The sequence below is a fragment of the Mytilus trossulus genome, chromosome 9 (genome assembly GCF_036588685.1).
Source record: "Mytilus trossulus isolate FHL-02 chromosome 9, PNRI_Mtr1.1.1.hap1, whole genome shotgun sequence".
NCBI lineage: Eukaryota > Metazoa > Mollusca > Bivalvia > Mytilida > Mytilidae > Mytilus > Mytilus trossulus.
In genome coordinates, this window is record NC_086381.1 from 69,625,419 (window position 1) to 69,651,554 (window position 26,136).

General features: G+C 31.4%; 1 protein-coding gene and 1 long non-coding RNA gene across 9 annotated transcripts in view; one reads left to right on the forward strand and one right to left on the reverse strand.

Annotated features, from left to right (window-relative positions):
• The window catches only part of LOC134683320 (uncharacterized), a 62,369-nt gene that overhangs the window by 33,546 nt on the left and 2,687 nt on the right, over window positions 1–26,136 (reverse strand). For 3 of the 8 annotated variants that reach the window (XM_063542524.1, XM_063542528.1, XM_063542527.1), the window contains exons 2-3: window positions 11,388–11,544; window positions 4,060–4,113 (exon numbers count right to left, since the gene is read on the reverse strand). The gene's annotated coding sequence lies outside the window, so the exon portion shown is untranslated. Of the gene's footprint in view, window positions 1–3,705; window positions 3,806–4,059; window positions 4,114–8,285; window positions 8,307–8,683; window positions 8,953–11,387; window positions 11,545–12,986; window positions 13,119–26,136 lie in introns of those variants that run through there. The other 5 variants (XM_063542525.1, XM_063542529.1, XM_063542532.1 and 2 more) reach the window with 5 other exon arrangements.
• Window positions 18,194–24,531, forward strand: LOC134683321 (uncharacterized). The gene is made up of 3 exons (XR_010100995.1): window positions 18,194–18,324; window positions 19,836–19,986; window positions 24,204–24,531. It is a non-coding gene; the product is annotated as an uncharacterized LOC134683321 (long non-coding RNA).

Consider the following 26,136-nt stretch of genomic DNA (forward strand, 5'->3'; position numbering starts at 1 on the left):
GTGAACAACACTAAAACTTATGTCATCACAAAGCTATAATTTGTTCATAGAATGGTGAACAACACTAAAACTGATGTCATCACATAGCCAGAATGTGTTAATTAATACAATGGTGAACAACATTAAAACTGATGTCATTACATAATTATAATGTGTTCATAGAATGGTGAACAACACTAAAACTGATGTCATCACATACTCAGAATATGTTTTCATAGAATGGTGAACAACACTTAAAATGATGTCATCACATAGCTATAATTTGTTCATAGAATGGTGAAAAACGCTAAAACTGATGTCATCAAATAGCCAGAATGTGTTAATTAACACAATGGTGAACAACACAAAAACTGATGTCATCACATAGCCAAAATATGTTAATTAATACAATGGTGAACAACACAAAAACTGATGTCATCACATAATTAGAATGTGTTCATAGAATGGTGAACAACACTAAAACTGATGTCATCACATAGCTATAATGTGTTCATAGAATGGTGAACAACACTAAAACTGATGTCATCAAATAGCTATAATGTGTTCATAGAATGTGAACAACACTAAAACTGATGTCATCAAATAGCTAGAATGTGTTCAAAGAATGGTGAACAACACTAAAACTGATGTCATCAAATAGCTAGAATGTGTTCATAGAATGGTGAACAACACTAAAACTGATGTCATCAAATAGCTAGAATGTGTTCATAGAATGGTGAACAACACTAAAACTGATGTCATCACATAATTAGAATGTGTTCATAGAATGGTGAACAACACTAAAACTGATGTCATCACATAATAAGAATGTGTTCATAGAATGGTGAACAACACTAAAACTGATGTCATCAAAAAGCTAGAATGTGTTCATAGAATGGTGAACAACACTAAAACTAATGTCATCACATAGCTAGAATATGTTCATAGAATGGTGAACAACACTAAAACTGATGTCATCACATAGCTAGTAGCTAGAATGAGTTCATAGAAAAGCAAAGAACCCTAACACTGATATAATCACATAACTAGAATGTGTTCATAGAATGGCAAGTTCTCCTTACACTGATATAATCACATAACTACAATGTGTTCATAGAATGGCAAGACATCCTTACACTGATATAATCACATAACTACAATGTGTTCATAGAATTGCAAGACCTCCTTACACTGATATAATCACATAACTACAATGTGTTCATAGAATGGCAAGACATCCTTGCACTGATATAATCACATAACTAGAATGTGTTCATAGAATGGCAAGTCCTCCTTACACTGATATAATCACATAACTACAATGTGTTCATAGAATGGCAAGACATCCTTACACTGATATAATCACATAACTACAATGTGTTCATAGAATTGCAAGACCTCCTTACACTGATATAATCACATAACTACAATGTGTTCATAGAATTGCAAGACCTCCTTACACTGATATAATCACATAACTAGAATGTGTTCATAGAATGTCAAGTCCTCCTTACACTGATATAATCACATAACTACAATGTGTTCATAGAATGACAAGACATCCTTATACTGATATAATCACATAACTACAATGTGTTTATAGAATTGCAAGACCTCCTTACACTGATATTATCACATAACTACAATGTGTTCATAGAATGGCAAGACATCCTTACACTGATATAATCACATAACTACAATGTGTTCATAGAATTGCAAGTCCTCCTTACACTGATATTATCACATAACTACAATGTGTTCATAGAATTGCAAGACCTCCTTACACTGATATAATCACATAACTAAAATGTGTTTATAGAATTGCAAGACCTCCTTACACTGATATTATCACATAACTACAATGTGTTCATAGAATGGCAAGACCTCCTTACACTGATTTATGTGATTATATCAGTATAAGGATGTCTTGTCATTCTATGAACACATTGTAGTTATGTGATTATATCAGTGTAAGGAGGACTTGACATTCTATGAACACATTCTAGTTATGTGATTATATCAGTGTAAGGAGGACTTGACATTCTATGAACACATTCTAGTTATGTGATTATCTACAATGTGTTTATAGAATTGCAAGACCTCCTTACACTGATATTATCACATAACTACAATGTGTTCATAGAATGGCAAGACATCCTTACACTGATATAATCACATAACTACAATGTGTTGATAGAATGGCAAGCAAATCTCAACTTGGTTTATTTAGGAGCCAACATGTTTTTATACAAACAGCTGGTCGGTAAGATAGTTTGAACTGTGAGTCAATCCTTAGTCAGTGTACAAACTAAGTCCATATGAACAATTTTTAAATTATAGCTACACAATGTTACAATAATCAAGAAACACATTTATCTTCATACAAAAGTATGTTTTTGTTCCCAAATCTAAAAAAAATAATCTTTCAACTTACACATTTATGTTTTTATTGCTTATATTATTGTTGACTAAACTCCTCATATACAAATGTACAAAGCAATGTTAAGTCAACCCTCTAAAAAACACATGTTTGACACACATATGGTCAGATTACAAGACAACCGGATAAAAATAACACAGGTATGTAATATCTTATGTCATTTTTTGAAACAGTTATGAAATAATTTATTACATTATGTTTTAAGCAGCTAGCTATGTCATCTTTTTTTGCAAAATGGTAGCATGAATTTTTTAATGAAACCCTTTTGAAATGTTTATGTTACAGTTTTAAGGGATAAAAAAGTTTTGTTTTTGAGTATTTTTATTCCAGCTAAAACTTTTATTCTAATATGCATATCTAGGTGTGGTTTAATATGAAATGTATATCTATTATTTATATTTTTAAAGAAAACTAAGCATGCTTCATGAATAATACATTCTTATACATGTATTTCACCAACTTTACTGCATTCAACATGTTTAAGTGGTTTTCCCTAACTATTTTAATATAATTTAAATTTCTACATATGTAACATGTAAAAATGGCAGGTAGTTTCTACAAGAACTTTAATCAGTTCCTCATATAAACTAGCAGAAAACTACCATTCCAGATCATTGTTGTTGCAACAGCCTGTAAAACTGTTAAATTTTTCACATATTTTGTCTTAAAGAGAATTGTTGCATGAATGAATATTTGAATGTGTAGAAATTCAAATAAGGAACAATAACAAAACAATAAATAAGGAATGTGTCCCCATAGATACAGATGATGCCCCCTCTTGCATACAACCTTATCAAAAACAATATATATAACTCAAAAACATAAATAAACATTTACGTACTGCCCAAATTTGTAAATGATCTGAATTATTATGGAAATGTGCATTGTGTAAATATTTCATAACATTTGATTGATGCAAACTAAAGTGAAAGAACAGAAACAAAAAAATCAGGATTGTTTTCAATACGTAAAGGGGCATAACTTTAGAAGTGTAGACATGCGGACACCACCAAAGTTCAGACTCAATCTGTGCTTTGTGGTTATGGATTTTTAACCTTTCCTCAGATAACATTCCTTTTTTTTTTCTTTTTTTTTTTTTTAAAGTTATTGTGTTATTTCAAATATAAATATTAGTTATTGTTTTGTCATTAAAAAAAAATAAAAATCAGAAGAAAAAAGTGAATTGTCACACCAAGGATTTGTATAGTTATGTTCTAACTATACAAATCCTTGGTCACACACAATATATAAGTAAAATTATTATTATAATAACATTCACTACTTACACAATATTTGAGTTAAAATCCATAATTTCCCAACCTTAGTACATTGAAAAATGTCCATATTTTGGCCTGAAGGATCACAACCAAGTTTATTTTATATCATTAATCATTTTAGGTCACAAATTTGATCTACACTGATTAGTTTAGCAACTCTGTCGAAAAATCAAAATAAAAAATAACCTTAAGGCACATTCTTGTTTTCTAGGTTAAATATATATATGTAATTAAATATTTGTAAGGCATTCTAACACTACTTTTCTTTAATGCAACCACATTGAATGATAGATCCTAATATAGTATACAAACCCTAATATAAACACACAGTGTCATTCTTAAGTATTTAATTATTCTATTTACCTTGAAAGTCAGGTATTTCTTTGTTTCTTCATTTTAATAATCCTTTAAAATGATCTGAAAATTAAAAGAAAATACCAATTAAAAAGCCAGCTTTTGAAAAAATCAATTTCCTGATCAATGTATATAAAAAGTTAGATGACAGTTTAATAACTTCTTTTCCTTTAAAGACACATTTATAGTCAAATGACAATACATAAGGTGTCATATAAAATTTCCTTGTGACCTTGAGGAAATATGTGTCCATTACAAACATATGTTTTCCTTTCAACACATTTTCTATATTTTATAGCATTTCAATGTCAACTTTTAATATACAATAATTCTGCTTCAAGATTTAATTAATCTAACAACTCAGTTGTAAGCTAAATGCAAAGATATCAAAACTCCCTACAACTTAAAGGATTGACAACTCCAAACTCCCTACAACTTAAAGGATTGACATCTCCAAACTCCCTACAACTTAAAGGGTTGACAACTCCAAACTCCCTACAACTTAAAGGATTGACATCTCCAAACTCATAACAACCTTCATGCAAGGACTTGTACAGTCAATCCTTGTTTTCATGCAATCATAATTTTCCCAATTTTGCATAATCAATATCAGAAGTTAAAATATGCTAAAATATATTTGCCTTTGTTTTGTAGAGACATTGGAAGCCTAGTTTTGAGGTTGTAAGATTATAATATATTAGATAGGATATATAGGAAGGAGAAAGATGTACTAGTAATTAATTAGGCACTCCTACTTTCATGATTTGAACTTTCTGAAGTATTGTGGGGAATATACAAAAAGACTAAAAAACTTTGCATTATTTTTTTTGTTTTTTTGTTTTTAGTTGTTTTGTCCAATGCATTTGATATAAGTAATTTGTATAATAAAAATGTTGATAATACTTCATATTTCATTAAAATATTGTAGATTATTAAATAAAAAAATCCATTCAATAAATACTTTAGATGTCCAACAAAAAGAATCTTTTTTTTTATAATTTGTTTACTTTGTCATGCAAACACTTTAAAGATTAAAACAAATCAAAGAATTCCCTCTCCAGACTGCTTTATCAAGTTTTTGATTAATCTGACAGATTATCCCGTGTGAAGTACTGATATGGAAGTTTTAACATGCCTAGGAATTGAACTTGTATATAAAGGTTAACTTTTATTGATAATAATATACCAAAGCATGTTCCCAATATTTTCCTCATGGCGATGCTGTTTTGTAACATTGGGTTAGTGATTGGTACACTACAAGACCTTCACACTCTCTTTAAAAAACTACCAATCTTACAAAGTCTTATAGTCACAATACTTCCTTAATTTTACAGTAGACACCTATTGTGATATAATTGAGAGCTTAAATTTAAATAATAACTTAAATAAAAGAACAGTTCTGATGTCCCCTGTGGTTTTCATATTTCATCTATAAAAGAACAATTTAAAATAACTATTTTTGTTTTTTCAAACATTTTTTAATTGTCTTATAGAAATGAAGACAATAGGACAAAAATGCAATTTTCTTTCAGAATTAATTTTCCAAATTAAGGGCTTAATTTACTGATTAAAACCATTTAATCAACACTTATTTTCAGAAGGGTCAAAGATAATTGCTGATATAAACCTATAATATATAAGTTTCATAAAATTCTTGCAAGAATTGTACACAGAGAACTAACAATGCTGTTTTCCAAATCATTATTTCCAAGGAACAAAAATCTTATAAAAAACAAGAGTGCACACACTGAAATGTCTCGCCTTCTGTACTCACCATTGATATTATGTTGATAGTCCTAAGTAAAAAGCTGTATTACAACTGTCACATAAACTTAACATTAATCAAGATAACAAAACAAAGACCAATGAACCTTGAAAATGAGGTCAAGGTCAGATGAACCATGCCAGGCAGACATGTACAGCTTACAATGCTTCTATACAACATATATAGTTGACCTATTACTTATAGTTGAAGAAAAATAGACCAAAACACAAAAACTTAACACTGTGCAATGAACCGTGAAAATGAGGTCACGGTCAAATAAAACATGCGCGACTGACATTAAGATCATAAAATATTTCCATACACCAAATATAGTTGACCTATGGCATATAGTATTAGATATAAAGACCAAAACTCAAAAAACTTAACTTTGACCACTGAACCATGAAAATGAGGTCAAGGTCACATGACATCTGCCCGCTAGACATGTACCCCTTACAATCATTCCATACAACAAATAAAGTAGACATGTTGCATTTAGTATGAGAAAAACACACCAAAACACAAAAACTTAACTATAACCACTGAACCATGAAAATGAGTTCAAGGTCAGATGACACCTGCTAGTTGGACATGTACACCTTACAGTCCTTCCATACACCGAATATACAAGCCCTATTGCTTATAGTATCTGAGATATGGACTTGACCACCAAAACTTAACCTTGTTCACTGATCCATGAAATGAGGTCGAGGTCAAGTGAAAACTGTCTGACAGACATGAGGACCTTGCAAGGTACGCACATATCAAATATAGTTATCCTTTTACTTATAACAAGAGAGAATTCAACATTACAAAAAATCTGAACTTTTTTTTTAAGTGGTCACTGAACCATGAAAATGAGGTCAAGGACATTGGACATGTGACTGACAGAAACTTCGTATCATGAAACATCTATATACAAAATATGAAGCATCCATGTCTTCCACCTTCTTAAATATAAAACTTTTAAGGAGTGAGCTAACGCCGCCGCCGCTGTAGCCGCCGGATCACTATCCCTATGTCGAGCTTTCTGCAACAAAAGTTGCAGGCTCGACAATAATTGATCAACAACAATTTTCAACTGTTGAATGAGACATTGATGATATAAACCTATAATACAGATTTCATAAATATCTTTCAAAAATTGTACATATGAGAGTGCTTACAATACAATTTTTCTTATAATTAATAGGGGACAAAACTATTAATAATAATAATTGGTAGTCAGCGATTTTCGTATTAGTTCAAGAAATTACTACATTTTGTAATATATAAACTGGTGGTATATATATAAAGTTTCATAAATTTTATCAAGAATTTTAAACATGAGAGCATTAATAAAATAGAGAATGGAAATGGCGATACAATTTTCAATATAACTAATATTTCTTAGCTCTATAGATGATAACTCTTGTCATCATTGAGTGGCACTGTCCAAGACATTGTTGGTACAATCCTATGATATAAGTTTCATAAAAGAACTAAAACGAATTGCACACATGAGAGTGCAAAATTATGAGAGAGCAAACGATACAATTTTTCATATAAATTCATATTTCCATAGAGCATAACTCTTTAAATTGAATTACTAAAACTTCCAACAATGAACAAAACCAATACCCTGAAAGTATTTCAGTTGAAAACTGTACTATTAAAGCATGTACCAGTGTCTGTGAATCAGTAAAGGAGTAGGTTCAGTAAGATCCCTTTTAGGCCCCAAAATATAGCAGTTTTGAAAAATAGTTAAAATGTAAACTTTTAGTTATTTATTGTTCAGAAGAATGCTTCTGCTACATAAATATGGGCTGTTTTTGACAATACAATGCAAATACGGTATATCAGGTACTAGCACCATTACGTCATGCCAAATTACTGAAATCTTCACAATTGTAGCATTTTAAAATTAGGTAAATTTTCGACGGTTTTCTTAGTTTAATGTGAAACGAAAGTGGCCACATTCGTGTTCATCCTTAATATTAAAATATAAGTTGTTTTTTATGATAATACATAACATGTATAACGATTGAGGATGAACACAGATGTGTCCACTTTCATTTTTGACAAAAAACATCTGAAAAGTGACATGTTTCTGCATATTTCATTATTTGGTAGATTTTTCATATTTGAGCTTGAATCAGGTCGTTTTTGATGACAAAATCAGTTAAAATCTTTCACTTAAACTAGTTGATTGAAATGAAATAGACACTTAAGTGTTTAAAAAGTGGTCAAAATCTTTCGTCAGATGAACCTGCAATTTGAGGCCAAAATCGTCCTTATCCGGACCTACTCCTTTACAACACTTTTATTTAATCCAAAAACCAAACAAAATATTATACCTGTACTTGTCAAAGTTTGTGAGTGGTATGTATTAAGAGATTTTATTTCCAAATAATCTGGCTATATTTCATCTTTGAACATAATGTAAGTTCTTTATCTGATAAATTATTATAAAAGAAAAACCTGTGTTTACTTCTGATGTTCATCTCTGAACCCTCCACTTTTCCAGTTTGACTTTCCGTCATCCTTCTCAAGTTTCTACCTTCATATGGTTCAAATATTTAATAAAATTGAAATCAAATTTCAATGTGTATTTCTTTTTTGTCCTTTAATGTCTCACAGACAAGTTATCCATTCCCTTCCTATTGTTGTGGTTACATTAAATCATCAGAAACCCTGTGTCTGCATAAGTTATCTTTTCTCTCATACACACCATAAATGATTAGTACACTTAATTAACTTGTTCTCATAAAAATGTGCAATTAAATTTGACAGCAATGACAGAAAGTACATGTGTTTGCATAATTTATGGCATCTATTCATACAGGTAATAAAATGTTAATTAGTTTTTTCATGTGAAATTATACCTACCTATTTTATCAAAATGAAATGTGTATTCCTGCCAGGTAAATTAAAGTGGTTCAACACAAAAATTGAATCATTGTCAAAATACTTTCACATGACTAAGATCCCCCACTAGATGTCAACTAGCCTCTGCTGTTTGACTTTAGTCCATTGTGGGAGTTAATTACTTGTACTGTTCCACTGTTCTACACTTGTAACTAATATATACATGTATGAAGATAAACAACCCAAAATACATTGTAAGTCCAAAATGTATAAATAAATCAGTCACAAAGACTTTCTCAAGTCCTAATTTTGCATTTAAACACAAACCAACCTGAGAAACTATTGTATGTTAGTTTACGGTTTGGTTCACATGAATAAGAAGCCTCAATTATGTATATATGTTATTCATACAAAATAAATACCACATTCCGATTATTACGATAATTATACTGATCATTACAACAGGGCTTTTATCATTTGATTTTTTACTTGTGAATAAGTCAGCAATAAAACTTATGGTCATTGGTTTGATGATCCAAGAGTTTAAAGATCATTGATATATAAATTTACTATGGGAAGTCAATCATATTTATTATTTTACATCATGAAAAATACTCATTGTAGAATCCTTCAATACATTCAAATATATTATGCAGTCTCACTGCATGTAATGGCCATGGAGATCAAAATTCGGCTAACTTTTCATGTAAGTTCATCCATCAAGTTATTCTGAAATTCTATATGTACTGGTTAATGATACATTATGAACTGAACCAAAACAAAACAGAAGTGATCTTATTTTCACAAAAAATTGTGTAAAGGAATTTTCGAGTTGTCACCTGTTATTTGATGGATCAATAGTAAGCAATGCATCAAGAACTGTCCTCAAAAATCTTGGTGTTGATAATTGTAGAACATTAAGCATGGAAAAGCAGGTCAATGGCATCACAAAGTTGTGCTACTTCCAAATTAGGAGCATTGGTTGAATTCAGCAATATATCACTGAGGATGCTTGTAAAACTTTAGTCTGTTCGCTAATGTGACATCACATCTAGACTACGGAAAGCTCTGCTATATTGAGTAAATGCAAGTTTAGTCAATCAATAAGTTACAGCGAGTACAGACTACGGCAGCCAGGCTCGTTACACATTCCAAGAAACATGATCATATAACACCAGTTCTTGGGTCTCTTCATTGGATCCTGGTGCAGTACCAAATATACAATATAAACTTTTTTTGTATACTTTCAAAATCCTGCATTCATGGCCTAGTTTAGTTTAAACTTATTTTATTGTTCCAAAAAAGACCAATGGATAAGACACAAGTTTTTTCAATTTAGTAACGTCTTCTCTGCATGGCCTAGCTCGTCTATCTTGAGGAACTCATTAGCGTTTATCAACCATCAAGATCTCTTAGATCGGAAAATGCAATCCAGCTTATACAACCTCGTGTATGCACCAAAATCTTCGGAGAAATACGTTTCAACAAGGTTGCTGCAAGCCTTTGGAACAATCTTCCTAGCCATCTAAGACATGAACACTCAATCAAACTTTTTCAGAAAAATTTGAAAACCCTTTATTTTAGACTCACTTTCAGTGATTACATTTAACTTTTTATACTGAAAACGACTTTTTTAACTTTGTCCTTTTCGTTGTAGTATAACACACCTTTTAGTTATGATTATTTATTTATTTTAACTATTCTGTTCCTTTTGGGTTGTTTTTTAATATGTGTTCAAATTTTTATTTCAATCTTATTGCATTGATTGTTTTAATGTTTAACACCAGTTATTTAACTGCATTGATTGTTTTATGTTAAGCACTGAATTAAAGTAATTTTAAATTAGATAATGCGCTATATAAATATTGTAAATAATATAATAATAATTATATCTATATTTGCTATTTTAATGTCAATTACCAACACATCCTTTTGTCAATCATAATTAAAATACTAATTTATCATTGATCAGCTTCTGTTAAATCAATTCATTAAATAGAAAGATTAATGGTGCATATAATTAACAAATAAAACTCTTGTAAATGAGCCAAATACCCAATATATGATGTAAAGTATAGTAATTATGCACATGATTCTTCAAACAATGGATGTTTGTTGTTAGATCAGATAAGTACAATTGTAACAATCAAAACATATAGGACCTTTATCAGGACTCTGGGATCAGGGATTTTGGAATTCCAGATTGCCCCTTCTGGGATCCAGGAATTCTTTTTACTTATTTTAGGATGTTGGGACTTAAATATTATATATATTTAAATTTGGGACCTCAGGATTTTTTTTTTCAGCCTGGGATTTCAGGATCAGGACCCCTCCCACCACCCTTTTCATGTTCATAATCGTAACATGTACAAAATAGGTATAAGAGTTTTAATCAACTAACAATAAGACATTCAAATCTGTAGGGGAAATAGCTGAATATGCATATCAGGTATCATTGAGGCAACTAAAGTTAGAGAACAGAAACCATTTCACTGTATTATGGTGTATGGAAGAACCAATGAACCAGGTCAAACTTGTAATGCCCCTTTGCTCCCCAGGGGCATAAACATCTCTGCAACTAAACTCAATATCTATGTGTTAAAGTTATCTTTTATGGAATTTATATAAATTGTTAATATTTGTTTTGTTTAGGGTATATTCCTGTTTTCTTTAGGGTATATTCCTGTTTTCTTTATGGCATATTCCTGTTTTCAAAAGTACATACCTTCTCTCAGATTTGATATATTCCATGTCCAGTGGTCAAAATCAACTGAATCGAAATAATCAACTGTGGTCAGTTCATCTTCATAGATTAGTCCTTTACAGCCATCTCATCTTTAATGATCTTTAATTTATTGCCTCTTAACTTTCAGGTAAAATCACTGTACAAATATAAATAAGGTATTAAAAGGTATGTGACCTAAATACTGCACAAATAGTGTCACATGTATTTATATCCATGTATAATAAAATAGAAACAGATTAAGGATAGATACACACATAAGCTTAAGTTCTTATCTTCTTGACATGGGTACTTTGTGGTTTACATTGCAAACTTTTACTGCTTCCTACATGTCCTAGTTTTGTTTACAGTTAAATTCAGGCCCTTTAAATGCTAATCAACAGAAAACATGACATGCTTATCTGACTTCTGAGGGTTTTATATAATCCCAAAACCCTCAGTATTGAAGAAAGCTGAAAAATTCATGACGAAATGTTCTACAGTAAAAATCTACAATATAATAAAAACTGTGAGCTGCTCACTGATGGTACCCTTGCTGCAAGTGGAGAATGTTAATAGTGTAACAATATGGAAGTGTTACATTAACACAATACAGACAGGATTAGTGTTCAGGGTCTGTTGACCCTGTCATGATATAAATAAATATTCTACGATGATTCTTCAAACCATTCTCCTCACACATTCATATAATAAGTATGAATCGTGTATTAATTGATTGCTTTATAAAAAGACAAACTCTTCTTTTTCATGATGGACTTTAAGGGAAGAAACTAGTCCCCTACTAAAAGAAACACTAAATTTGGCAAAAACTTTACATAATTCAGGTATTAATTCTTGGTACATAATACTTCTATATCATGTCAGATGTCAAAATGATTTAGAAATTGTCAACCAAAATAATATGCTCATACACAAACAAAATTTAGAAAACTCATATAACAAATGTATAACAATTCATATAATTATAAAATATTAAATTTACAAGAGAATAGTCAGATAGTAACTCCAACTTTTTAAAACAAATAAAAAAAAAACCTATAGCTTTGAACCCTACCAGCTACTTTCTCCAAACTTTGAACATAGACAACTATTTTGTAAAATTTTGAATATTTAAGTGAGATACAGGAAAATTCCCAGAGATTTACTAGATGCTCTTATGATGATTGTGGACAACAAAGTTTGGTTACATTTTGTCTCAATAGTTTCAGAGGAGAAGATTTTTGTAAAAGATTACAAAAACTTAAGAAAAATTGGAAAATTTACTATAAAGGGAAATAACCAGACACAAAATCTCACAAGTTCTAATGCCCGTGATTTCTCAGGTGTGTTCTACGTAGTAATTATTATAATTAAGAAAAGTTCTATAACTCTGGAATGTCACATTAGATTTTTTTGTTGAATTAAATGCAGTGCTATACTTAAGAAATCTTTGACATCCATATGCATACTATTTATATTTTAGAAAAGAAAAAAAAAGAAGTTTTTTTTTTTTCTTAATTAATCTACATTAAATATGAACATATATTTGTTACAAGTATTAAAATGCTTACAAAAGATCTTATTCATAAATAAATATCTTACATCAAATATGACAAGCCAAATGAATGTTTCCCTCTAATAATCATATGAAATAATAACAACACACCTAGAAAAACTGTTGTTACTCCAAATCCATAAAAGAAACCAGCCGTTTGAAAAACAAAACCTTAAAACAAACATAAAAATTCTACATCCCCATAGAAGGTTACTGATAATCCTATTACAATGTATTATAAAGTGAAAAGTAGAAAATCTTTTAATAAATCAATGACCTGATATTACCAATTGAATTTGTCATTTATTACATAATTAATTTTCAATTGTTTAGCTTACTAGCGAGCTGTCAGCTTTTTGACTACAATATTATTTAATCTTATTAAGTTAATCCAATTAAAATTTAATTGGATATTTTTATCCTTTTTGAAAGGTGAAATAGAACTATATTAAATTTGATTAAAAGTGCTTTCCTAATACAAAACAAAAGGGTGTCCACCATGCTCTTGCACTGCACTATTATTAATATAGTAGAAACGAAAGATGTTCTAAAAAGTAAAATCACAAAAATACTGAATTGATGTTATATATTTTCATGTTACTGCATGTTGTATATGCAAATACATGTATTTATATAATATTCATTCATTGTTATGCGTTTACTTTTCTACATTGGCTAGAGGTATAGGGTTGAGATTTCATAAACATGTTTAACCCCGCTGCAATTTTGCACCTGTCCCAAGTCAGGAGCCTATGGCCTTTGTTAGTCTTGTATGATTTTTAATTTTAGTTTCTTGTGTATAATTTGAAGTTTATAGTATAACGTCCATTATCACTGTACTATTATGCATATTTTTAGGGGTCAGCTGAAGAACACCTACGGGTGCTGGAATTTTCGCTACATTGAAGACCCATTGGTTGCCTTCGGCTGTTGTCTGCTCTATGGTTGGGTGGTTGTCGTTTTGACATATTCACCATTTCCTTTCTCAATTTTATTGTATAACAACACAGTACATGTATTCTGATTTGTATCCCTGACCATGATCATTGATGACATAATGGTTATTTTGATGAGGTTGAATTCCCTGTCATTTATTTATCATCTACACATGATCTTGTCTCAGAAAATAAATATATCTACTGGAACATAAACCCCACTTTCAGGTATAGAGATGTGATTTTTTTTCAGAGACAAGTGCTTGTGACCATCCTGAAGAACTTGCAGTCATCAGATGTTCAGTACTTCAGTACTTTGATAATAAATTGTGACTTGATACCATTGATAGAGAGTTGTCTCATAGGCACTCATACCACATCTTTTATCTCTAACTTGTCTCATTGGTGATCATACCACATCTTTTATCTCTAACTTGTCTCATTGGTGATCAAACCACATCTTTTATCTCTAACTTGTCTCATTGGCACTCATACCACATCTTTTATCTCTTACTTGTCTCATTGGCACTCATACCACATCTTTTATCTCTTACTTGTCTCATTGGCACTCATACCACATCTTTTATCTCTAACTTGTCTCATTGGCACTCATACCACATCTTTTATCTCTTACTTGTCTCATTGGCACTCATACCACATCTTTTATCTCTAACTTGTCTCATTGGTGATCATACCACATCTTTTATCTCTAACTTGTCTCATTGGTGATCAAACCACATTTCTGTATTCCTTTTTACTAATATTACATTTTGTCCATTATTGAACATGTGCAAACTCACTCAGAAAGTAGGGGGAAAATTAACTGTCAAAAAAACATTTCATGAAACAAGCAGTTACATTTACTTAGTATTTCATGGAACCTGCCTAAGATATATATGATCACTGCAATACAACGAATATATTCAAAAATCCTTAATAATTCTAATTGGTTTATGGGCTGTTTTTGTTAAAGATTAAAACAGATTAGAGGCTATTTAGGATTATAATGTTTGGAATGTATTTTAAAATATGAACAAGTAATGTAGTCACATTTTTGAATGACAGCCAATAAAATCATAATCTAACTGGCAAACACTTGGGTTTTCAAATAAAATGAATAAAGTATACATATTATTTCACTGCTTCCAATTGCCTCTGACAAAGAGAATAAAACTGGCAGCATAATTATAAATGTGGCTTCACCTGGAGCCCAGAACCTGCTTCCTGAATAAAATGCCAATTACAATCGATATAGAAAAAAGATCCTCATAGATCAACAATTAAAGCCAGTATTAATACCTTATAACCTGTCATAATAGGCGAAACATGAAGATGTCAATGTAAAGCTTTAATCCGATCATCACATTACATTTTGTACCAGAATACATGTATTTATCATATACATGTATTTCCTTTTTTTCATGATTTCACCCATAATTTCTCCTGACCATGCACTGTCAAACATAATGTTCATCATAAGGAGTTAAAAGTATGGCCGTGTTTACACCTCAAAATTAACAATGAGTACAGACAAACTGATAATCTAGGAAAGTTTCAGGCATGATAGGAACTTGAAATATAAAAGTTATATGAAGTATGCGTTTCAGAAAATTAAAAAATAACCAGAATTTTGTTGTGCACTTTTTTTCCAGCTTGCAGATGATAGCGAAATAAACTAGATCTCGAGGCTTTAAGAACCTGTGTCGCTCACCTTGGTCTATGTGCATATTAAACAAAGGACACAGATGGATTCATTACAAAATTGTGTTTTTGTGATGGTGATATGTTTGTAGATGTTACTTTACGGAACATTCTTGCTACTTATAATTTTCTCTATCTAAATGAGTTTGACCTTTACTTACAGAGGAAAATATTTGTAAAAATTTACAAAAATTTACCAAATGAATGAAAATTGTTAAAAATTGACTACAAAGGGCAATAACTCCTTAAGAGGATAACTGACCATTTTGGTCATGTCGACTTATTTGTAGATCTTTTTGCTGAACATTATTGCTGTTTACATCTATTTTATCTCTATCTATATTAATATTCAAGATAAACTATTATAACCAAAAACAGCAAAATTTCCTTAAAAATAACCAATTGGGGCAGCAGCCGAACAACCAGTTGTCCAATTCATCTGAAAATTTCAGGGCAGATAGACATTGACTTGATAAACAATTTAACCAGTCAGATTCGCACTTAATGCTTTCGTTTCAGAGTTATAAACCAAAATCTTCATTTTACCCCTATGTTCTATGTGTAGCAATGACAGCCATCTTTGGTTGGTTGGTTGACCTGGTCACTGCACACATTTTTTAAACCAGATACCCTTTTAATGATTGTGGCTTTGGTTAAATTTGGCACAGTAGTTTCAGAGAAGATGTTTGTAAAAGATTACAAAATTTACAAAAAATTGGTAAAAAATGATTTTAAAGGGCGCAATTGGTTTCAAAGTTATAAGCCAAAATCTACATTTTACCCCTATGTTTTAGTTTTAGCCATGGCGCCCATCTCGGTTGGTTTGCAGTGTCACCTGACACATTTTTTAAACTAGATACCCCAATGATGATTGTGGCAAAGTTTGGTTAAATTTGGCCTGATAGTTTCAGAGGAATTTTTTTTGTAAAAGATTACAAAATTTACGAAAATTGGTAAAACATGACTATAAAGGGCAATAACTCCTTAAGGGGTCAACTGACCATTTTGGTCATGTTGACTTATTTGTAGATCTTACTTTGCTGAACATTATTGCAGTTTACAGTTTAGCTCTGTCTATAATAATATTCAATATAATAACCAACCAGGTGCTCTGCTGGGTGCAGCTTTATATGACCGCAGTGGTCGAAACCCTGAATAGGGGCAAATTTGGTCCTAATATTCAAGATTGATACTGTCTGAATTTGGATTGTGATCAAATTTTTGACATAATATAGGTTTTTGTCACAATATAAATGTGGTCAAAGATCTAACAAATCTATTGCACAATACTGTGCAATTGAAGATTTTTTTAAACTTTTGAAAACATTGCAGTGTAAGGGAGGTAATCAAGTAATCAAACATATATATAACAGTATTTTTTAAATTTTAATTGCATTACCTCCCTTACACTGCTTTTAAATTGTAACCAGAAAAACCCTTGTTTTTTCCCTTTTTTGCCCCTAATTGCTTAATAATTTGAGCCATAACCATCCCTTTGTAGTATGGAAACTTGTGGTATAATATAAGATTTATACACTTAAACACAAATTATTGACTAAAAACTACAAAAATGCTTATTTGGGCCCCTTTTTTGACCCCTCATTTAAAGACACCCCCTCCCACCTTGGAGCAAATACCCCTAAACTTATTTCCAGCCTTTCCTTTGTAGTAAGAAACCTTGTAGCATAATTTCAGAGAGATCCATTCACTTAAACCCAAGTTATTGCCTGTAATCTAGAAAAATGCTTCTATTCGCCCTTTTTTGGCCCCTTATTCCTAAATGTTCAGGGTTATTAAATCCAAACTAAATGAAAGCCTCTTCATTCTGGGTTAGGAAACCCCCCATTTTATAAATGGCTGGATCTGCCTCAGAGTGAGGTAAAAAATTATGCTTTTCTTGCCAATATTTTTGCTATTCTCAACAATTTATTGTCTTGGGTTATATTCGAAACATTCAGTCTATAATCTTATTGGTGCAAACAATTTTTTCAATATTCAGATTTCAGAAGCAAATGTTTATTGTTTTTTTTTAAACTAAGAAGTACTCCATTTATGTGTTGTCGCAACCTTAAAGTATAGGCATATAGTTCTGTCATACTGTGATTTAGTGACGTTTGAAAGATTTAAAAAAAAATATCTGGTGTGAAATAACTTCTTAAGTATCAATTCAATTGGCCCAACTTTACTAGTGAATTTTCCAATGCTTTAATAAACTTATTCAAAGGGAGTTAGCTTAAGCTTTTTCCCATTGCAGTCAGTCCAATTTACATTGACTTCTTTATATGCTTGCGTCCTTAAAATGCATTAAATGCTTGCCTCTGAATGATAATCAAACAAGTAACTAGTATGTTAATTTGGATACTGTTGTTTTTTGTATCATATATATATACATTGTACTTTAATATTTTCATATTTTATATATAATGATTTAATATCTGTAATTCTTTCTATTTAATGAGTAGTTTCTAGTCATGCATCAGTGGTTATATTTATTGTAAGACTTTTTAATGGCCCAGTGAGTTTTGATCCATTGAGTATTTGTGTACTCTCTAGGTTTAACTAGTTAGTGCTATGAAAACTCTATATCCTTTATGATAATTGGTTCACTAAGTCATATGTTCTTTATAGGCGGGAAATTATTTTGTTTGGTCAGACTTTGCTTATATTTTTAACTGATTGGAGCTGTGCTGTTTCTTTATATAATTTTCATTCATATTTGGTGGACATCTTTAATTTTATTTCAAATAAGGTCAGTTTTCTCTAATTAATATCTTACATTTCTAATAATATACTGATATGAATGTATTATATAGATGTTTTTGAATGAATGGTCAAAATGAATGATTTTAGAATAAAAGGTGCATATGAAAGATTATTATGAAACTTACAAGCATATATATATACAATTTTTTTTTCAATTAGATAGGTCAAAATAATCATTTTGTAAGAATTTACGCCAAACAATAGATGAATATCGAATTTTAGCCAAAAGAAGCATAGTAAATAGATATGACAAATTTTACCACTTTTATCCTTTTTTGCAAATAAAATTTTCTTCTCAATTATGAAGTGTTTTATTTTAAAAACACCAGTTGCATAAGTTTTCAATTTATCTAGTACATAGTTAAGCAGAACAATTAGATATCAAGTAGACGACATGGGTATCTTTCAAGTTGGATGTAGAAAATGCATAACCTCTGATTTAAAAAAAAAATTACCACGGAGGGAAAACATATCAATCTATTAGTTCAGTAATTTTCGTGTCTGCCCTTCCATTATGTGACTCAAGAAAAAATTCCCCAAAATGGGTAACAATTGTATCGAAAAGAAAAAATCGAGTGCACCTTTTTATGTTAGGGCATGTTTGAGTTGAATATTTTGTCTTGATATCGTACAAAGCAAGAATATTTCATAAATCGTCTCGCTTCAGATTCTATCATTTTTATATCAAAGCTACAGGTTGACTTTATTACATAAAAAATCATAGTACTAAAAGATGAAATATATGGGTCAAGTGAAATACCTATCTAAGAGGGAGGCCAATGTCCGTTACCATGTTAACAACACCTCGATTTTGGCAAAAACAGTTAACAAAAAATGCAAAATGCTGATAACAGTTAACAGAGTGGGTTGAAAATAGTTAACAGCTAAAATTGATCTCAGATAACAGTTAACAACACATTGAAAAAGGCCATAACAGGTTAACACAATAAGGTATTGCCCCCCTCATCTAATGAATCACAAAAACAGAGTAGGTGTGTTCGAATAGCTATTTTTTTACTAAAAGTACATGTCAACAGTCTTTCAAGTTGGATGATGAAAATGCATATCTTCGAAAAATTATATTTTTGATGTGTGATAACTAGAGTTTAAAATCTTCAACCACTAAACAAATCTAGTCTGCCCTTCCTCAAAACATTTAATTAGAATTTGTTTAAATGTTTATGAATTTTCGAAAATTCCACCTGACAACCAATCAGACAATAGTATTAAGTTGTATCAATGCAGACACGATAATTTACGGATAAATTTATCGGTTTTCTAGAGAAAAATTGGCAGCGCATCATTCCTACAATGGCTTCCATTTCTACAATTGTATAAAATGCACTGGCGTAATGGGGAGATAATTTAGACAAAGAAGAATCCTGACTGTATTGTACTGAGGTTTTTTATATACTACCAAAACTACATAGTTTTGTACAAATATTCTTAAAATTACACCAATTTGATAATCCTAATTCATGATTTTATTTTTTGCAGGATATTTTGAACAGCAAATGAATCAAAGAAGAATATTCATGGTGCAAAACATAGAAAATAAATATGAAGATAGCCAACGATTGACATACGGAGAAGCAGTTATGAATTTTGAAATTGATTAAAGGAGAGAAGACTTAATCAAAGTTTACAGGTAGGAGACTTGATTGGTTGATTTATAAAAAAAAGATGTGGTACTATGATTGCTAATGAGGCAATAATTATCCAGCAGAGTTCAAATATTGCAGATTTAAGCAACGGTATGCTATTATATGGCTTTCAACAATGAGCCAAAGCCATACCATATAGTCAGCTATACATCTGCCAAGACATTACTTGTTTACTGTATTATCATGATTATGTGACAAATGTTTGATACATTTTGTATATATTCATGTCATGATGAGATACATTTGTAAAATATTTATAACTTAAGTCATGTAAGTATGGAAAACTTCAGAAATTATTGCGACATTTTTTATAGCAAAAAATGTGAAAGGGTTATAATTACAATAATTTAAACTCTTATTTTGATTTTTTTTATATGAGATAAACCAGATTTCTAGCTATTGTGCAATACTGTGCCTTTGAAGATTTCTTGCTATTGTGCAATACTGTGCTATTGCAAAATACTGTGTTATTTCCCCATTCTGTGCTTTTGACCAATAATGTGCAATTTTAGAAGATTTCTAGCTATTGTGCAATACCGACAATTGAAGATTTCTTGCTATTGCACCATTCTGTGCAATTGCAGATTTCTTGCTATTGCATGTGCAATACTGGTGCAATGAAAGATTTCCTGCTATTGCGCAATACTGGTGCAATTGCAGATTTCTTGCTATTGCATGTGCAATACTGGTGCAATGAAAGATTTCCTGCTATTGCGCAATACTGGTGCAATTGAAGATTTCTTGCTATTGCACCATTCTGTGCAATTGCAGATTTCTTGCTATTGCATGTGCAATACTGGTGCAATGAAAGATTTCCTGCTATTGTGCAATACTGGTGCAATTGCAGATTTCTTGCTATTGCATGTGCAATACTGGTACAATGAAAGATTTCCTGCTATTGCGCAATACTGGTGCAATTGAAGATTTCTTGCTATTGCACCATTCTGTGCAATTGAAGATTTCTTGCTTTTGTGCTACATGTATACCGGTAGTTAGGAGATAACTGTATTGTATTTTAAGCTCCGACGGCATCAATTGGGGATTTGATGGTCGCAAATTAAGTTTGCTGGCGACGTGTTAGCGGAGACAGTAAACGGGTATTTGCGACCATCAAATCCCAAATTGATGCCGTCGGAGCTTAAAATACAATATTGTTATCTCCATTCTAATGAAACTAACAGAAAACAACGTTAAAACATGTATTTAAAATCTGTCATATGCCGTCTGCGCTTGCGCGTACGTCCCATGGCATCAATTGTCAATTATATAAAAAATATTGTTACATTAGAGACTAATTGCCAGGATGCAGCGTTGGGTAAGGAACCGATTATTTATGAATGTATCAATAATAATCCGTCAGACAGTTTCCACTTTAAAGTTAAGTCTTTTAAGAATTGTTAGCTGTACATGTCTGCTTGACATGGTTCATCTGACCTTGTCAGTAGTGATGTGAAAATCCATGGATGGTACCAGCGGGATTCGAACCCTCAATCTCGGGATCTAAAGGCAGCACTCTAACTAATTGAGCCAAAGAAGATCTTCCCTAACTCAACTAGTTAGACTACCTTTATATCTCCAGGTCTACAACACTCTTCCCCCTTTTCTTTTTTCGGGCTGCATACCATCCATCCAAGCAACTCACAGGTCCACTACTGTACAACCCTGAGACTTCCACTCGGAAACTCTCTGGCCAGTTCCCTAGATGTCACCTAGAACTGTCATGGTATCCTTTGACCGGCTGGTCAATCCTCATGACAAATAACATCTCACTGCCAGGCAATATTCTATTTACAATGTTTGTACAAGAAGCAGATGCTCCCAGCGCCAATAATGTGAAAATCCATGGATGGTACCAGCGGGATTCGAACCCTCAATCTCGGGATCTAAAGGTAGCGCTCTAACCAATTGAGCCAAAGAAGATCTTCCCTAACTCAACTAGTTAGACTACCTTTATATCTCCAGGTCTACAACACTAGTAATAAAGCTTTAAATTAAGGAGTATCAACATAATATCAATGATTAGCAAAGAAGTTAAGACATTTCAGTGTGTGCACTCTTGTTGTAGCTGCGGAACTGTAGCTCTTAGGTCCTTATGTTATTTTTTGACTATTTGCAGACCATAGATATTTGCGGACCATCTATGGTCCGCAAATAGTCAAAAAATAACAGAAGGACCTAAGAGCTACGGTTCCGCAGCTACTCTTGTTGTGGCTTGGACTGTTTCTTAAATACTATTAGCTATAGATCAACTATATTTGGTGTATCATGATTATGAGTATTCTGTCTGTCTTGCAGGGTTCATATGACCTGGTCCTCCCTTCTATGGTTCATTGGTCAATGTCAAAATTTTAAGGCTAAAAACTAAGATATTCATCAGGAGTTATTTTTTGGAAAGACCTATTGGATTTCTTCTGATTATTATTAAGTCTTTCCACTTTTCCGTGGAAAGACTTATTGGTTTTCTTCTGATTGTTTTTTTTTTCTTCCGCCTAATTTTTTTCCTTCGCTGTATTAATGTTTCCCCAAGATGTCGCTCAGATATATTTGTAATATGATATCGTACAGTTTCTACTTCTGCGTAACCGAATACTTTTCTATGTAAGAGTTTCTCCCAAACACTGTTTTTCTTGTTATCCCTAATGCTTTGCAACAGTATAAGAAACTGAGTTTTTTCCCCTTTTCTATTTTAAGTAAGTGAGATGTATTTGTAACTGGAAAACCAGAAGTGATAGAGGCCTAGGGTCTTTGGATTTGATGTCCTTGGTAAAAAAAAATGAAAATGAGGTCATGGTCAAAGGTCAAAATTTTTGATTTTGCCTTCTTATCTTTCATTTTCAGAAATCTTATTAGGTATTGCCAAATATTTTGACACAATTGTTAGTTGTGACATGTCGTTACACATTAATTTTAGTTGAAAGAGTACCTAGACGTCTTGATGCAAGTTTTCCCTCTTTTATATCTTATTTTGGTTGTATGGTAATATAACTCATTAACAATATAAACTAAAGTAGAGGCCTATAGTCTTTCTATTTGAGGTCTTGGTTTATGACCTTAAAATTGAGCTCAAGGTCATTGGTAAATTTAACATTTTAGATTTTGACCTTTGCTTTTACCTCATATGTATACATGATAAAGCCATGCGACTTTTTGCATTAGGTTGCAAGTAATGTGACCTTAACAAAGCCAACCGGAAATGACTCTTTGTAAGCCGGAAGTAGCTATTTTTTGTACTAAATTAATGTTGAAGTATAGATCCATATATTTTTGGAATCCGTGTCAAGTAGACAATCTAACAATACCGGGAGTAACATCTTTTGAATTGGAAGTAAAAAATTATCTCCCTTATTTATATTTGTTTGTATAGAAAACATATATTTTTTGAATCGGTATATAATAAGCTGTCATTTGACGCTGAAATTCACAATTAAAACCAAATTTCAATATTTACTATACTGTATATAAAAATATTAATTTTTGCGAACCATTTAGGTCACGGAAATTCCAAAATATGGCATCAGTAAGGAGAGTTGTACAATTAACGTGAAAACACAGAACCCCCATCCAAATTTTCTTTAGCTAAAAGTATTCATCTTTTTCTATTTTATATGTACTAACAATATTCCATTTTTCTATAATTTCGATTGAAATGTGTCAAAATCTGAGTTAAAATAGGTCGAATGCCCCAAATAAACATTCCCTGTTTCATATCAAAATAGATTCTTACTGGTCGAAAGACCGAACAGTTGGTTTTAATTATACCATGACTTTGTTTTCATAAAGTTTATTTGATGCTTAATATAAAACCATCATATTACAGACTTTTTCAATTCAATTCAATGCTAAGTAAGAGGCGAGACATCTCAGTATATTTATTCTTATTTTTATTTAATATTTTACCTATTTAAAGGTTTCATATACAAATAAGAAGATATGGTATAACTGCCAACATGCCAAAGAGAAAACTTGCCACCATAGAGGAAATGACATAGAAGTTAACAATTATATTGAGTCACGTTCATCAGTGATTTTGCTAGCGCTCGTCACTTTCGTATTTTACGAAAAGGTTTTCGAAATGACGAAAGTATTTCATATCAATTTCGGTTCATTTACCAATTTAAACTATCATTCTAATCTTTTGTTTCAATGTTTTTTCAAACAAACAGCACACTTAAGAATTATAAATAATGTTTTTACTTTTCAGTTTGTTGAGAGAATTTCAGCCATTGGTTGAAGACGAATCACAGTGATCAAGACTTCATCCTTTGAATAAAGTTAATTGTATTAGAAGAGAAGCTTTTACAGTCATAAAACAATAACATATCTTCAATTGGTATTTCCAAGACTATGTGGATTTAACCTGATTATCACTTGTATGACTTGAATCACTTTAAATGTGGCATTTTTCATGTGGAGACTCAAAGACAAAGAATTGGATGTGACATTAACTTGCATGCATTTGAAGACAGCTCTGTGTATGTAATGAAGAGTGTTTTCTAATAAAATGAGTTACAAAAAAAGTTTTTTCTACCTTCAATTTTTTAAAAACAGCAGAAAAGATAGAAAAAGTGTAACTCGATGGGTTATCAATATAGTAAACTACAATTAACTCTCAGCTTTATAAACAAGGAGATGTGGTAGGAATTGCCTATGAGACAACTATCCCTTTATAAGTTCTAAGATCAAAGATAGTGAAACATGGATTTCAATACAAGATTACCATATACTGTGGATTTATTTATTTTTGTGGGTATTATAATTTTCAAGTTAAGGAAAACTTGCATGTTCCTGGATATTTAATTTTGTTTGTCAAAACTGTATACAAGCCTTTAAATATATTGTTATTTGATAACCATTTAATTTCGTCCTACATGGATCTGTATCCTCGAAAATTGGTATCCAAAAAATAATAATGAATTCACAGTAACATTCAAATACACTTACAATCATTTATTGTTAGATAGTTTTTTTGACGTGGTTTTTCATTATTGTTGAGTTACCATACTGTCACACTGTATTTTTCTTCAATCCTTCATGAAAAACCAACCTAGTCTACTTGATCAATCTTTTATAGAACTTTTATACAAAAGAATATTCCACTTCTTACAACAGGAAACTTAGAACCAAGGTGTTATGTTATTGTTATACTTGCAGTAGTTTCTTAATTACATGTATCTTCATTTTATTTTGTTCAGTGACTGACATAGAAAACATCATCTCCGCTAGCGAAGATGAGAAAACATGAACAGGTTACTTATCAGTACTCATTGGATACTTGTATACACGTATGGGAAGTTAAGCCGCACTCTGTGTTTAGGGTTCACAGATGCTATACCTCTGCTCTAGGTATAGTAACGTCCCCTACCATACGTATCAAGTGTCCGATTTTACTGGTACAAACTGAGAGTGAGGAGGCTCGGTTGGCTGAGAGTGAGGAGGCTCGGTCTGGCTGAGAGTGAGGAGGCTCGGTCTGGCTGAGAGTGAGGAGGCTCGGTCAAAAACATTTTGGGGATATTTTATCCCCAGTACCAAGAATTCACTATTTTTGGTACAGACTGAGAGCGAAGTGGCTCAGTCAAAAACCTTTTGGGGATATCTTATCCCCAGTACCAAGAATTCACTATTTTTGGTACAGACTGAGAGTGAATTGGCTCAGTCAGCATGTGAAGCTCTGTAACATGCTTTTTATTTGTTTTTATCAAATTTTAAAGGGGATATTTTACTGTTTTTATCAAATTTTAATGGGGATGTTTTATTGTTTTTATCCAATTTTAAAGGGGGGATGTTTTACTGTTTTTATCAAATTTTAAAGGGGGATGTTTTTACTGATTTTATCAAATTTTAACTGGGGGAGTTTTTTAATGTTTTTACCAAATTTTAATGGGGAAAGTTTTTACTGTTTTAATCACATTTTAAAGGGATATGTTTTTATTGTTTTTATCAATTTTAATTGGGGATGTTTTTACTTTTTTATCAAATTTTAATGGGGAATGGTTTTACTGTTTTTAACGTGCTTTTAAAATGCCAGGGGTATTTTATTTGTTTTAATCACATTTTAAAGAGGTATGTTTTTACTGTTTTTATCTTATTTTAAAGGGGTATGTTTTTACTGCTTTTGCCACTATGTTTGGTACAGA